Consider the following 13,987-nt stretch of genomic DNA (forward strand, 5'->3'; position numbering starts at 1 on the left):
GTAATCCAAATGGAAAAAGATGTCCAAAAAGCTAATGAGGAAAACAATGCCTTAAAAAGCAGTACTAGTCGAATGGAAAAAGAGGTCCAAAAGCTTACTGAGCAAAATAATTCCTTCAAAGTAAGAATGGACCAAATGGAAGCTAATGACTTTATGAAAAATCAAGTAATTAAAAAAGAACTGAAAGAATGAAAAAAATAGAAGACAATGTGAAAAATCTCATTGGAAAACCTACTAACCTGGATAATAAGTCCAGGAGAGATAAGTTCAAAATTATTGAAGTATATGAAAGCCATGATAAAAAAAAAGAGCCTAGACATCATCTTTCAAGAAATTACCAAGGAAAACTGCTCTGATATTCTAGAATCAGAGGAAAAAATAGAAATTGAAAGAATCCACTGATCACTTCTTGAAAGAGATCACCAAAGTAAAACTCCTAGGAATATTGTTGCCAAATCCCAGAGTTTCCAGGTCAAGGAGAAAATATTACAAGCAGCCAGAAAGAAACAATTTGAGTATTGTGGAAATACAATCAGGATAACACAAAGTCTAGCAGTTTCTATGTGAAGGGATTGAAGGGCTTGAAATATGATATTCCAGAAGCCAGAGGAGCTAGGATTAAAACCAAGAATCACCTACTCAGCAAAACTGAATATAATACTTCAGGTGAAAAAATGAAATTTCAATGAACTAGAGGACTTTCAAGCATTCTTGTGGAAAAGACTAGAGCTGAATAGAAAATTGGACTTTCAGATACAAAAACCAAGAGAAGCATGAACAGATAAATAGGAAGGAGAAATCATAAGGGACTTATAAAAGTTGAACTTGAAAGATATTTATAACTCATGAGGTGTTACTTAGTTTTAGGGTAGTTGGAGGAAAGAGACAGGTAGATAGCTAGACAGATAGCTAGCTAGGTAGCTAGCTAGCTAGATATCAAAAGATAGAGGGCAAAGGATCAATTGAATATGAAAGGACGATATATACAAAATAAAATTTAGGGTTGAGAGAGCAATATATTGGGAGAAGTCAAAATGGAGAGATAGAATGGGGTAAATTATCTCCCATAAAAGTGGCAAGGAAAAGGTTTTACAATGGAGTGGAAGAGAGGGTAGGTGAGAGGGAATGAGTGAACTTTACTCTCATCAGATTTGGCTTAAGGAGGGAATAACATACACACTCAACTGGGTATCTAGGGAAACAATGAAGGAGGGGGTGATAGAAAGGAGGGCAGATTGGGGAAGAAGGCACTTGGAAGCAAACACTTTTGAAAAGGGACATGGTCAATGTTGAAAATAGCATAAATGGGGGGTGGAATAGGATGGAGGGAAATATAGTTAGTTTTTCACGACGTAACTATTATGGAAGTATTTTGCATAACTATACATGTATAACCTATATTGAATTGCTTGCATTCTCAATAAGGGTGGGTGGGGAGGGAAGAAGGAAGAGCACTTGAAACTTAAGGTTTTAAAAGCAAATGTTAAAAATTGTTTTTACATGCAACTGGGAAATAAGATAGATAGGCAATGGAAATCTATATTGCCTTACAAGAAAATAAGGGGAAAAGGGATAAGAAGGGAGATGATTAAAGGGAGGACAGACTGGAGGAAGCAGCAGTCAGAATGCATGCCATCTTGATATGTTGGGGAGGGGAGAGATGGCAAGAAAATCTGGAATTCAAAATCTTGTGGAAATGAATGTTGAAAACTAAAAATACATAAATTAATAAAAAATATTTAAAAAACGAGATGTTGTGAAGGAAATTCTCCTTTTGGATGGGGAATTGGATTAGTAAAACCCTCAGTTCTCTTCCAGCTCAAAGATTCAGAGATCTAAAATAAGTCAGCAAAGAATGTTATTGCCTCCCTGAAATTCACCTCAGCTTTCTGGTAAAAATGTGATGTTGGGATAAAGAATAGGTCATATAGATCACAAAAAACCCCCTAGATCTGGTGCATACCAATCAACGAAAAGATAGCCTATACTTCCTTACACCTTTAGGTAGGATCTCCCCCACACATCCTAGTGAGAAGAAAAATCAATATCACTTCACTGGTATCTATTGTAGCCCAAGAGACAGCCCAGTTTAGTGGATAGAGAGCTGGCCTGAGAGGCTATGCAACCCAGCTACAAGTCTCCATATCTGACATGTATTGGTTCTATGTCCCTGGAGGAAGTACTGAAACAAGAAAAAACAAAACAAAAAAATAGAAAAAAATCAAAAGCAGAAAATAGTTCTCCTGAATTTCTCAGAAAGTGATATTTTTTTGAATTTTAAAAATAAAAATACATATTCACAAAATTAAAAAAAATAGCCTGTAATCTGGGAACTCTCTAGGGACAATTTTTGATCTATATTGTTAAAAGAGTTTCTTAACCAAGAACTCCCTATAGCAATGAGATCTGAACAAACTACTTCTATATACGTATATGTCAATATATACATAAATGTACATATATGTATAAGTACAATATGTTTATAAAACCATAAGTATGTATATATGCATATGATATCCTAAAAGTCTATGTAATTTTATAGAGTCATTACTGATGAAGGAAAGTCCTTGTGAGGAAACTCCTTCCACTTATACAGATCATTGTCTGTTCTGCAACATACTGTCTTAGAGATTAGCTTAAGACTCCTGCCAGTTTAAGTGACTTTTTCAAGGTCATAGAACCAATAAGTTTTAGAGGTGGGGATTTATACCTGGGTCCCATTGACTCTAAGGTTGTCTCTCTATCTCCTATACTAGGTAGCCTCTTGGCAACACATACATAAAGATTATGCATACGTGAATGTATATGGATATGTGAATACACATATTTATATATATGCACCCACAAATATTCATATACACAAATATTAAATACACATCAATTGAGTGGACAAGACATAAAAAATAAGGAAATTTTGTCATTTTTCAAGAACTTAAATGGTTTGTAAGCTCCTTGAGAGTTGGGATTGTTAAATATATTTATTACATGTGAATTCCCAACAATTACAAGACTGTCTTGAACTTGGTACTTAATAAATGCTTGTTGATTAATTGATTGATCTCTATATATCAACCTTCAACACTAGGACATTTTTCTATAAAACAATTCCTCTTTTTTCAGTATTTTACAAAGAAATCATGAATTCCTTATTCTCCAGTAGTCTTTTGCAAATAAATCTCTGACTCTATCTCTCAAAATCATACTTTGCTGAATTTTCAAAAGACTTTTCTCACCTGTTAAAATAAAAATCAGTCAAGTAATATACACACCACAAGACTTTGCCCACATTTCATATAGGCTATCTTTTCAATAAATTTTACTTGAGCTATCTTCCTACCTAAAGACATTAATAAGAAAAATATGCCCTTTCCACTGGATAAAGAAATGTGAGAGTAAAAGGCATAGTCTTTATGGAAGTAGATGCTACAAATTTTTTGGCTCCCATCTCATAGTCAAGCCTAGAAGGCTACCTGGGTATGTGGAGGCTATACAGGAACCTGGAGCAAGTTCAAGAGAGGTGGTCTTTGAGATGGGATTAAAGCTTTGACTATCTCTAGGATCCTCAGGATGAGATTTAGATCTGCTCTCTGTGGCTTCTTGCTTAGTTTGAGGAAGTTATCCCTGTGTCCTCCAGCAGCAAAGGTTTTTCTCTTTGATTAGCTCTGACTTGGACTCCTGAGAATTCAGTGCAGGTGAAAGATCATAAAACTTCCCCCAAACCAGCCTTCTCCTTGCAGAGAAGCAAAGAAGTAATCCTGTGCAAGGAAAATTTGAGACTGTCTTTCATGAAACCCCGGGGTCTGAAATTCCAGGAGAGTGGAAGACTCACCTTACAAATTTATCATCTGAAAATGCTTGGCCTAGTTATGCATCCATGAACCTCTATATATATATAATTTTTTTTACCTCATACCACCATCTCTTTAGAATTAAGTGTTAGTTGGGGGAAGGCATAACTCAAATGTTATCAGTAGCAATAGCAACAGTCCTATATGATTCAAGTGATTTTACAGTCTGGATAGGAAGTCCAAAGAACTATGCATCCCAATGGGGCTTATTAGATTCTATCACTTGACTTTCCCATTGGAAACATTCCCAATTCTGTAGTTTAGATATACTCTGAGTTCTGATTCTCAGGGGAGAATTAGAACTCTCTAAAGCCTGGGTCGACCTCTCATATTGACTATTCTTATCTTCTCCTATCTAGAATTACAGGAAATAGAATTTGACTTCTCTCTAAAGTACAAGTCTTAGAAAACTCAATGACGTCAGTGCTTTGCAGTTGGTTAGTATGTATTTAAATATTTTTCTATATATTTTATAGCATAGGATCCTTGGATTTAGTTCTGAAAGGGATATAAGAGATTGGTTCAGATCCTTTTATTTCACTGATGAAAAAAGTGAGGATGAGAGAGTTGAAAGAATATAGCCTGAGGTTATATTGATAATAAATAGCAGATCTGGGACTTGAACCCAGGTCTCCTGATTAGATCCAATGTTCTCTCTGCTATGTAACCCTTCAACTGAAGATAAATTCTTTTTCTTAATGAATCCACTTAATTCAGTCAACCCCCCTAGGTAATAAAGAATCAGTGTATGATAACAAGCACTGTGAATCAATTGTGGCAAGATAAGATGTTATAGTACATCAAGCTTCATTCTCTGGCCTCTAATATTGTACCTATTAAAAAGTAAGTAACAATCTTAGTGATATTTGTTCAGGAGAATAGCATCCCAATTGTATAGGAAGAGCTGCTTAGTTATTCTCTAAGGCTTGTCATGTCAAGTCTATGCCCTTCCTTAGTAATTCTCATCATGGTAACATTTTCCATTCCCATAGTTACTAAGCAGATATCATATTATGACCCATGTTCTTGTCCAACAACTTGTGTGACAACTGGAGAGCCCACAAACCAATTTTTTCGGCTACTGATAAACCGAAGGAAGAGAGGGTTAGAATTTCAAACTCAAAACTTTAAAAACACTTAATTTAAAAAAAAAATATTTTGCATGTAATTGGAGAAAAAGGAAATATTTAAATTAATTTAAAATATCATTGACAAAAAGAAAAAAAATAGTTTTTCATTCATGATTCCTGTTAATGTCACCTCAAAAAGGAGTAAAGGTACTGATCAAAAGGTACGAGGAAACTACTACAGTTTGCAATGTCCTTGTCTCTCAGCCAGAAATGGCTTTGATATTAGATTAATGATCAGCTAAATACAATTGTTACTGAAAGATGTGGTACTAAATCCATATAATCCAAATCCAGAATACCATGTAAGTATTAGTGCTTTTTTCTTGGATATCTATTTCATCCTTTATTTTAAGTGAAGGTAGTATTAAATGGAAAGGAATCTAAATTTAAAGGGATTTAAAGGTAATGCAGAATCCAAACATATCAATAAGGATTTTTTAAAACTTTGGCATCAGAGAGACAACAGATTATATAGAAGATGTCTAGAACAAGAGGTAAAATAAGAGAAATTATATAAGGACATAAGTCATAAACATTATATGAAAAAACAAAGATAAAGACACTCTAAAGTTAAAAGGATAGAGAGAAGGTGGACAATCTAAGAATCTCAAAAAAAATTAGACTCACATAGCAGGAAGAGAAAAGTTCCAGGGGAGGAAGAAGCAATTTAAGAAAACATGTAAGTAAGTAAAAGTACTCTATGACAAATATTATTGACTAAAAAAATGCAAAGAATAATATAAAGGTGAATTAAAATCAACAAACTTTCATGAATGGAACAATGTTGAAACTCCTGTAAGCCACTGAAAAAACAGAAATTAAATACAGAAGGAAATATTATATCTAAAAATTTGATGTTATTTAGATGAGTCTTTATCCATAGGAAATTCATCAGACAAAATGATATTGAAAGAACATGATTGAGAAATATGTGGAAAATTCAAATGAGAGTAAAAGAACTGCTCAGCTGAAAAAAAAATGCAAAAGGGGATAATAAGAAAGATTAGGTCAGAGGTCAACTCCATTGGAAATGCACTTTCATATTTTACAAGCAGTGATGAAGGAACTAGAGAAGAGCCTGGAGAGATACTTCTTTCTAGGAAAGGGAGGACATTGGAGAAGCAAAAATTTGAAAGATTTATGGAAAAAGAAGCAGAAATTTAGGTACTTTCAAGTGGAACTAAGATGATGGAGTAAAGGTAGGGTCTCACTTGAGCTCTACCCCACACTCATCCAAATACCTTTAAAAATGACTCTGAACAAATTCTAGAGTGGCAGAAGCTATAAAAAGATGGAGTGAATATTCTTTCCAGACCAAGACAACTTAGAAGGTTGGCAGGAAAGGAATACTGCACCAAGGTGGGCTCAGTTCAGAGCAAGCCACAACAAACCAAGGGCAGCCTTTATGGTGATTGAATCAGTGCAGCAATGGCAGTTTCCAGATCTTTCAGCCAACAGTGGGTAAGGGGATCAGAAAAATGGATCAGAAGTAGATTTACAGGAGTCCTTTTGCTGGCACCAGGGGCAGGACTTTGTTGCACTGCTTATATTTAGATCTGGGTCAAAGTCCTGGGTCTTAGTCGCATTGTGAGGAAGAACACTGGCACAGTGGAGCTTGTGGTCTCAGGGAAGCAAGGACCCTGGTCACAATTCGAGGGTGAAAGAGTGTTTGTGGTCACTCACAAACCAGTTCACAGTACAGCAGAGTAGTAAACACACCTCTCCCTAGATGATATCATCTTGGAAGAGCCCAAAACTTATAGGTCCCCAGAATTACCTCTCAATATGCCACCTTCACTTGGGAAATAAAGTCCAACTTTAGTACAGAGTTAAAAGTCTGCTAAAATTTAAAAGCAAGGTCAAAAGAATGGAAAAAAATAGGAAAAAAAGTGAAATATCTTGTTGGCAAAACAACTAACCTGGAAAATAGATCCAGAGAGATAATTTGAAAATTACTAAACTACCTAAAAATCATGATTGAAAAAAAAAACCTGGATTCCTAAATTGATAAATGGTCAAAGGATATGAACAGATAGTTTTCAGATGAAGAAAACAAAGATATCTATTGTCATATGAAAAATACTCTAAATCACTATTGATTAGAGAAATGCAAATCAGAACAACTCTGAGGTACCACATCACACCTATCAGTTGGTTATTTAACATGAGAAAACAGGAATATGATAAATGTTGGATATGTGGGAAAATTGGAACACTGATGCATTGTTGGTAGAGTTGTGAACAGATCTAATCATTCTGGAGATGAATTTGGAACTGCCCCTGAAGGGCTACAATGCATACCTTTTGACCCAGCAATACCACTACTAGGTTTCTATCCCAAAGAGATCATAATTATGGTTAAAGGATTAATAGGTATAGAAATATTGATAGCAGGTCTTTTTGTGGTGGCCAAGAATTAGAAATTGAGGAAATGCCTATCAATTGGGGAATGGCTGAACAGCCTGTGGTATGTGAATGTAATGGTATGCTACTGTTCCATAAGAAATGATGAGCAGGTAGACTTTAGAAAAACATGGAAAGACATGAACTGATGCAGAGTGAAGTGAGAAGAATCAGAACATTGTATACAGTAACCACAACATTGTGCCATGACTAACATTGATAGACTTAGCTCTTCTCAGTAATGCAAGGATCTAAGATGGCTCCAAATGGGAAAATGTTCTCCACATCTAGAAAAAGAACTATGGAGTCTGAACGCAGATCAAAACAAACTATTTGTGTGTGCTCTCTTTCAATATTCCTTTCTCTCTCTCCCTCCTTCCGTCCCTCCCTCCCTCCCTCTCTCCCTCCATCTCTCTCTCTCTCTCTCTCCTTTCACTTTCTCTGTGCTCTTCAGCCTCCCCTTCTGTGTGTGTGTGTGTCTTTGTTTCTTTTTCCTTGTGGTTCCTCCCATTGCTTCTAATTCTTCTTTATAATGTCACTAATGTGGAAATACATTTAATATGAATGTATATGTAGAGACTATATCAGATTGCACAACTTCTTAGTGTGAGGGGAGGAGGGGGGTAAGAAAACTTGGAACTCAAACTCTTACGGGAGTGAATGCTGAAAACTAAAAAATAATTATTTTTGTTAAATGCTACATCTTAAATTTTTAAAAAAGAGTTTACACATCATCTTTCAAAAAAAAAAACTGCATTGATATTCTAGAACCAGAAGATAAAATAGAAATAGAAAGAAACCACTGATCACTTAGTAAATGAGATTCCAGACCTCCTAGGTTAAGGAGAAAACACTATAAGCAACCATAAAGAAACAATTCAAATATCATGGAGCCTCAGCAAAGATAATGGAAGATGTAGTAGATTCAGTATTAAAGGACCAGATATTCTGGAGGTCAAAAGAGCTAGAATTAACCCTAGAATCACATACCCAGGAAAGTTCAATGTATTTCTTCAGTGGGAAAAATGAACACTCAATGAAATCGAAGATTTTCAAGCAATCCTGATGAAAAGACCAGAGCTGCACAGAAAATTTGACTTTCAAATACAAGATGCAAAAGAAGGATAAAAAGGCAAACAAATAAGAGAAATCATAAGGGATTTGATAAGGTTAAAATGTTTATACACTTACATGAGAAAATGGCATTTATAACTCCTAAAAACTTTCTCATTATTAGGGCAGTTAAAACACATAGAATATAGAATATAATAATAGAATATAAACGGCCAGAAAGCAGAGGTGTGAGTTGAACAAGATAGCATGTTTGTCTAACAAAAATTAAAGGATGAGAAAGAAGAATGAACTGAGAGAAGGGCAAAAGGGGAGGCAGAATAGTATAAATTATCTGATATAAAAGGGACCTGAAAGAGATTTTACTGTGGAAATGCAAATGAGGGAATCGGGGAGGGGAGGACATGAACCTTATTCTCATTGGAATTGGCTCAAAGAGGGAATAATAAACACACTCAGTTGGGTGTAGAAATCTTTCTTATCATATAGGAAAGTAGGAAAGGAAACGGATAAGAGAAATCAAGGTGTTCATAGAAGGGAGGGCAATTTGGGGAAGATTAAAGTCCGAAGCAAAACACTTTTGACAATGGATAGTGTAGAAAAAAGAGAAAGTAGGAAAAATAGGGGGAAATAGGATGGGGGGAAATGTGTAGTTGGTAATCATTAGTGTGAAAAAAAATTTCCACTAAGTTTCCCGGATAAAGACTTCATTTTTTTTAAACATTTAGAAAACTGAGTCCAATTTATAGAAGTGAGTAATATCTCCATTGACAAATGGTCATATGATATGAACAGGCAGTTTTTAGACAAAGAAATCAAGGCTATGTGTAATCATATAAAATGTTCTAAATCACTATTGATGAGAGACAAGTAAATTAATATGAATTTGAGTTTCTACTTCATACCTGTCAGATGGGCTAATATGACTGAAAAAGAAAATGACAAATATTGGAGGGGATCTGGGAAACATAAGACACTAATATAGTATTCACAAAGTTGTATACTGATTCAACCATTCTGGAGAACAATTTGGAGTTATGCTCAAAGGGCTATAAAACCATGCATTCCTTTTGACCTAGCAGCATCACTACTAGATCTGTATCCCAAAAAGATAAAAAACAGGACGGCAAAGCACCTATGTGTACAAAAATGTTTATAGCAGCTCTTTTAGTGGTAGCAAGGAATTGGGAATTGTGGGGATATCCATCAATCAGGGTAAGGCTGGACAAGTTGTTGTATATGATTATGATGGAATGTTACTGTGCTTTAAGAAATGATGGACAGGATGATCTCAGAAAAAAAAATAGGAACTACTTACATGAACTGATGCAAAGTGAAATGAATAGAGCCAGAAGAACATTGTCCAATGTGACAGCAACGTTCTATGATTATCTACTATGAATAACTTAGCTATTCTCTGCTTATACAATGATCATAGATAATTCTGTAGGACTTAGGATGAAAAGTGCTGTCCATTTCCTCGGAAAGAACTGGTAGATCCTGAATGTAGATCAAAGATATATTTTCTTTACTTTGTTTTTCTTTTTTTGGCCTCTGTTTTCTTTCACAGAATGACTTACACAGAAATGTATATTGCATAACCACATATGTATAATCTATATCAAATTGCTTGCCTTCTTAATGGGGGGAGTGGAGGCAGGGAAAAAAATTTTAAACTCAAAATTTGAAAACAAAATATTAAAATTGTTTTTACATGTGTTTGGTAAAAAAAAATACATTAAATAAGGAAAAAGAAAGAAATTTAGGCACTGTGCTTCACCACTCAATCAACAAACATTTATTAAGTTCTTCTGTGGCCCAAGAACTCTGTTAATTATTTGCTTTAGCAAAAACACAAACAAAAAAAAACAGTTTCTGTCCTCAAGGAGCTAATGCTTTAATAGAGATGGTTGTATATATAATTACTGGCATTGAAGTAAATCTAGTGAATTAAAAATAGAGTATTATGTTAATTTAATTCAATTGATCAAGACTTTATTATATTTAAGACATTGTGTTAAGCACTAATGGAATATAATATGACAGCATATGATAAATGAAAACAAATACAACAGTGATAACTATGAATATAAACCATCTACTTGTTGGAGAATGACTAGATGGCACAAGAAAAATGTCCAGGCCACTGATGAATGAATGTACTAATAGCAGTTTCCCTGTTTGGGCAGACATAAGCCCAAGTTTTTCCTTAGTTCTGAATTTATTCCTGAGTTTTGTCATGAATAATAACAACGGCTAACATTTGTGTAGTACCTAATACCTGCCAGGCATTAAACTAAGTGTTTTACAAATGTTACCTCATTTGATCCTCACAGCTACCCTGAGAGGTTAGCTTAGCTTGATTAGCTGCAGTTAGTGTGATTCCCTAGGCATCAAGTTCAGCTACATAATTTAAAAAAATATAGTGAGGAGGTGGACAATGTAGATGAGGATGAAGTAATAAAATATTCTGAAGAAAATAATTTAAGAAATGTGAACAGCCTGATCAAATAACTTTTAACAAAGGTGAAACAGGCTTATTCTGGGATAAGATAACTTAAAGAGAACTTTCATTTCTAAGAAAGAAAAGAAAAACCCTCAACTTGTAAGTACCTAAATTCATCTACCATTTTTTGAAGGAAATAGAGGAAGATTAAAATTGAAACCAATGCCTGTTTACTTAGCTCAAAATCCTTCTGGTCTGAGAAGATAACTAAAAAATAAAAATTCTGAAAAATCAGAGAAGAAGTTAGCAATATTGAAAGCAGAAAACCCAACTGAATTAATAAATAACATTTCAAGCTGGTTTTGGAAAAAAAACAATAAAAACCAGTAAGCCATTAGGTAATTGGATTTTTTTTAAGAGAGGGGAAAACCTAACTATCCAATTTTTAAAATGGAGAATTCAGAACAGATGAAGAAAATAAAGGGAATTATTAGAAACTATTTGCCCAACTACATACCAGGAAAACTGACAACCCAAATTAAAAGAATAAATATTTTTAAAAGTAAAATGAGCAAATTAACATGAGGAGAAATAGAGAATTCAAATAACACAATTTTACAAAATATTGAATAAATCATAAATTAATTCTCAAAACAAAAAATAGCAACAGATGGATTTGGAAGTGAATTCTATCAAACATTCAAAGAACAACTTGTTCTAATATGATGCAAATTCTTTGTAATAATAAAAAAGAATAGAGTCTAACAAATTCTTTCTATTTCAAAAATATGGTCTTGATGCCCAAACCAAGGCAAATAAAAAGTAAAGAATGAAAGAAAGGAAACTATAAACCATTACGCCTAATAAATGTTGGTGCAAAAACATCAGCAAAGAGACAATGGCAACATAGTACAAAGATTATAAACAATCACCAAGTTTGATTTACTACAAAAATATAGAGTTGGCTCAATATTAGGAAAACAATAACAAGAACAATCAAAGTATTTCATTATGTCAATAAAGGAAGAAAAGAATTTTGGTTAGACACAACATTATTCTTTTTTTAAAGAGAAAACATAAGAACAAATGGAATTGTCTTTAGTTTATGTATATGCATTATATATATTTTAGAATATGTATGGGACACTACATTGCATGTTATAGGTACACATAATACATGATAACATATTATATGTGCATAAATATATGTATGTATGATACACATACATATATACATACAAATATATGTGTGTGTTTGTGCGTGTGTGAATTAGAGCCAGCATTATATTTAATGGTGATAAGAGTTCTTTCTGACAAAGTTAGAAGTAAAGCAATAATGTCCCTTTTCATCACTATTATTTGATAGAGTACTAAATATGCTAGTTGTAGCAACCAAACAAGGAAAGGAAATTGTCAGAGGAAGCATAGTGACAGAGGAAACACAATTTTTACTTTTGTAAATAATGTGAAAATTTATTTAGAAAACCATTTGGTGTCAAGTAAGAGATTAATTGAGATAATAACTTCAGATAATTCCTAGGACATGAAATATATCCATTTAAATCAGAAGCATTTTTCTTTATTAGCAACAAAACACAGTAGGAAAGGATAGAGAGGGAAATTTCATTTAAAACAACTACAGAATGTATAAAATACTTTAGAATATCACTTGCCAAGACACACATATCCATACAAAAACTTCTTGAATACAACCATAAAATACTCTTTACTGAAGGGTAAACTTAAATAATTACAGAAATATTAATTTTTCATGAAGAGGCCAGGGCAATATAGTGAAAAATAGTTACTATCTAAAATAATTTACTTATTTAGTGCCATAATAATCATGATAACAAAAGATTGCTTTATAGAGCTAGAAAAAAGGAAATTCATATGTTGCAAGAAAATTCCAACTCCTCAAGAGAAATACAGAAAAAAGAGAAACAGATCCAATCAGTAATAGATCTCAAACCATACCAAAAAGTGCTAAGCATCAAAAATATTAATATTGGCTAAGAAATAGAGAAATTGGTGAATTGAATGTATTAGCTTAAAAACATGTAGAAGCTAATGAACACCATACTCTGGTGTTGAATCATGTCAACCATCATACCTACACAATATTTTTTTTGGAAAAACTGGTGAAAAAAGGCTAACAGAAACCAGGAATAGATGAATATATCAATCTGCATAACATGATGAACTCCAAAATTATGTGTAGCTAAACATATCATTTTGTATACCAGGACAAATTCCAAAAGGATTCATGACTTAGACATCAAAAATAAATTAGAGGTGTAAAGATACAATTACATTTCAAATTTATGGATAGGAGAATAATAGTTCATAACTAAAAAAAAGATACAGATTATCACAGAAGATGAAATGGACAATTTTGATTACCTATTTTTAAAATATGCAAACAAAATTAGAAGAAAACCATAAACAAGAGAGATTGACATAAATTTCTCTAAGGTTCTCATTTTCAAGAAATGTAAGGAACTCATTCAGATTTATAAAAATGAGCCATTCCCCAGCTGATAAATGTTTAAAAGATCAAAATATAGTTAATTTTCAAAGTAATCAAGCTATAGGAATAAAAATTTTAAAATACTCCAGATCATGAACTAGCAAAATGCAAATTAAAATAACTCTAAAATTCTCCCTCACATCTGTCAAATTAACAAAAATGAGAAAAAAAGGGAAAAATATTGAAGACTAAGAAAATGGACACATAAATGTTTTGTTTTGGAGTTATGAACTGGTACATCCATTCCAGAAAGTTTTTGAAACTATACTGAAAATATTACTAAATTATGCACACCCTTTGACCCAGAAACACTATTATTAGGTTTTGATCAAGAAAAAAGTAAAGGACTCACTTATACTAAGATATTCATTTGAAGAAGAGGGTCCCAAACTTATTTGGCCTACTGCTCCCTTTTCCAAAAAAAAAAAAAAAAAAAAAATTCCTTAGCTCCCTCTCTGCTGGAAATCTACTTTCTTTCCTTAACCCTTTATTTTTTTTTGTAATTTGCATCATTTAAAAAAATATTTTAAATGATACTTTTTAAATTAAATAATTGTAA

The sequence above is a fragment of the Notamacropus eugenii genome, chromosome 3 (assembly GCF_028372415.1).
Source record: "Notamacropus eugenii isolate mMacEug1 chromosome 3, mMacEug1.pri_v2, whole genome shotgun sequence".
Classification (NCBI taxonomy): domain Eukaryota; kingdom Metazoa; phylum Chordata; class Mammalia; order Diprotodontia; family Macropodidae; genus Notamacropus; species Notamacropus eugenii.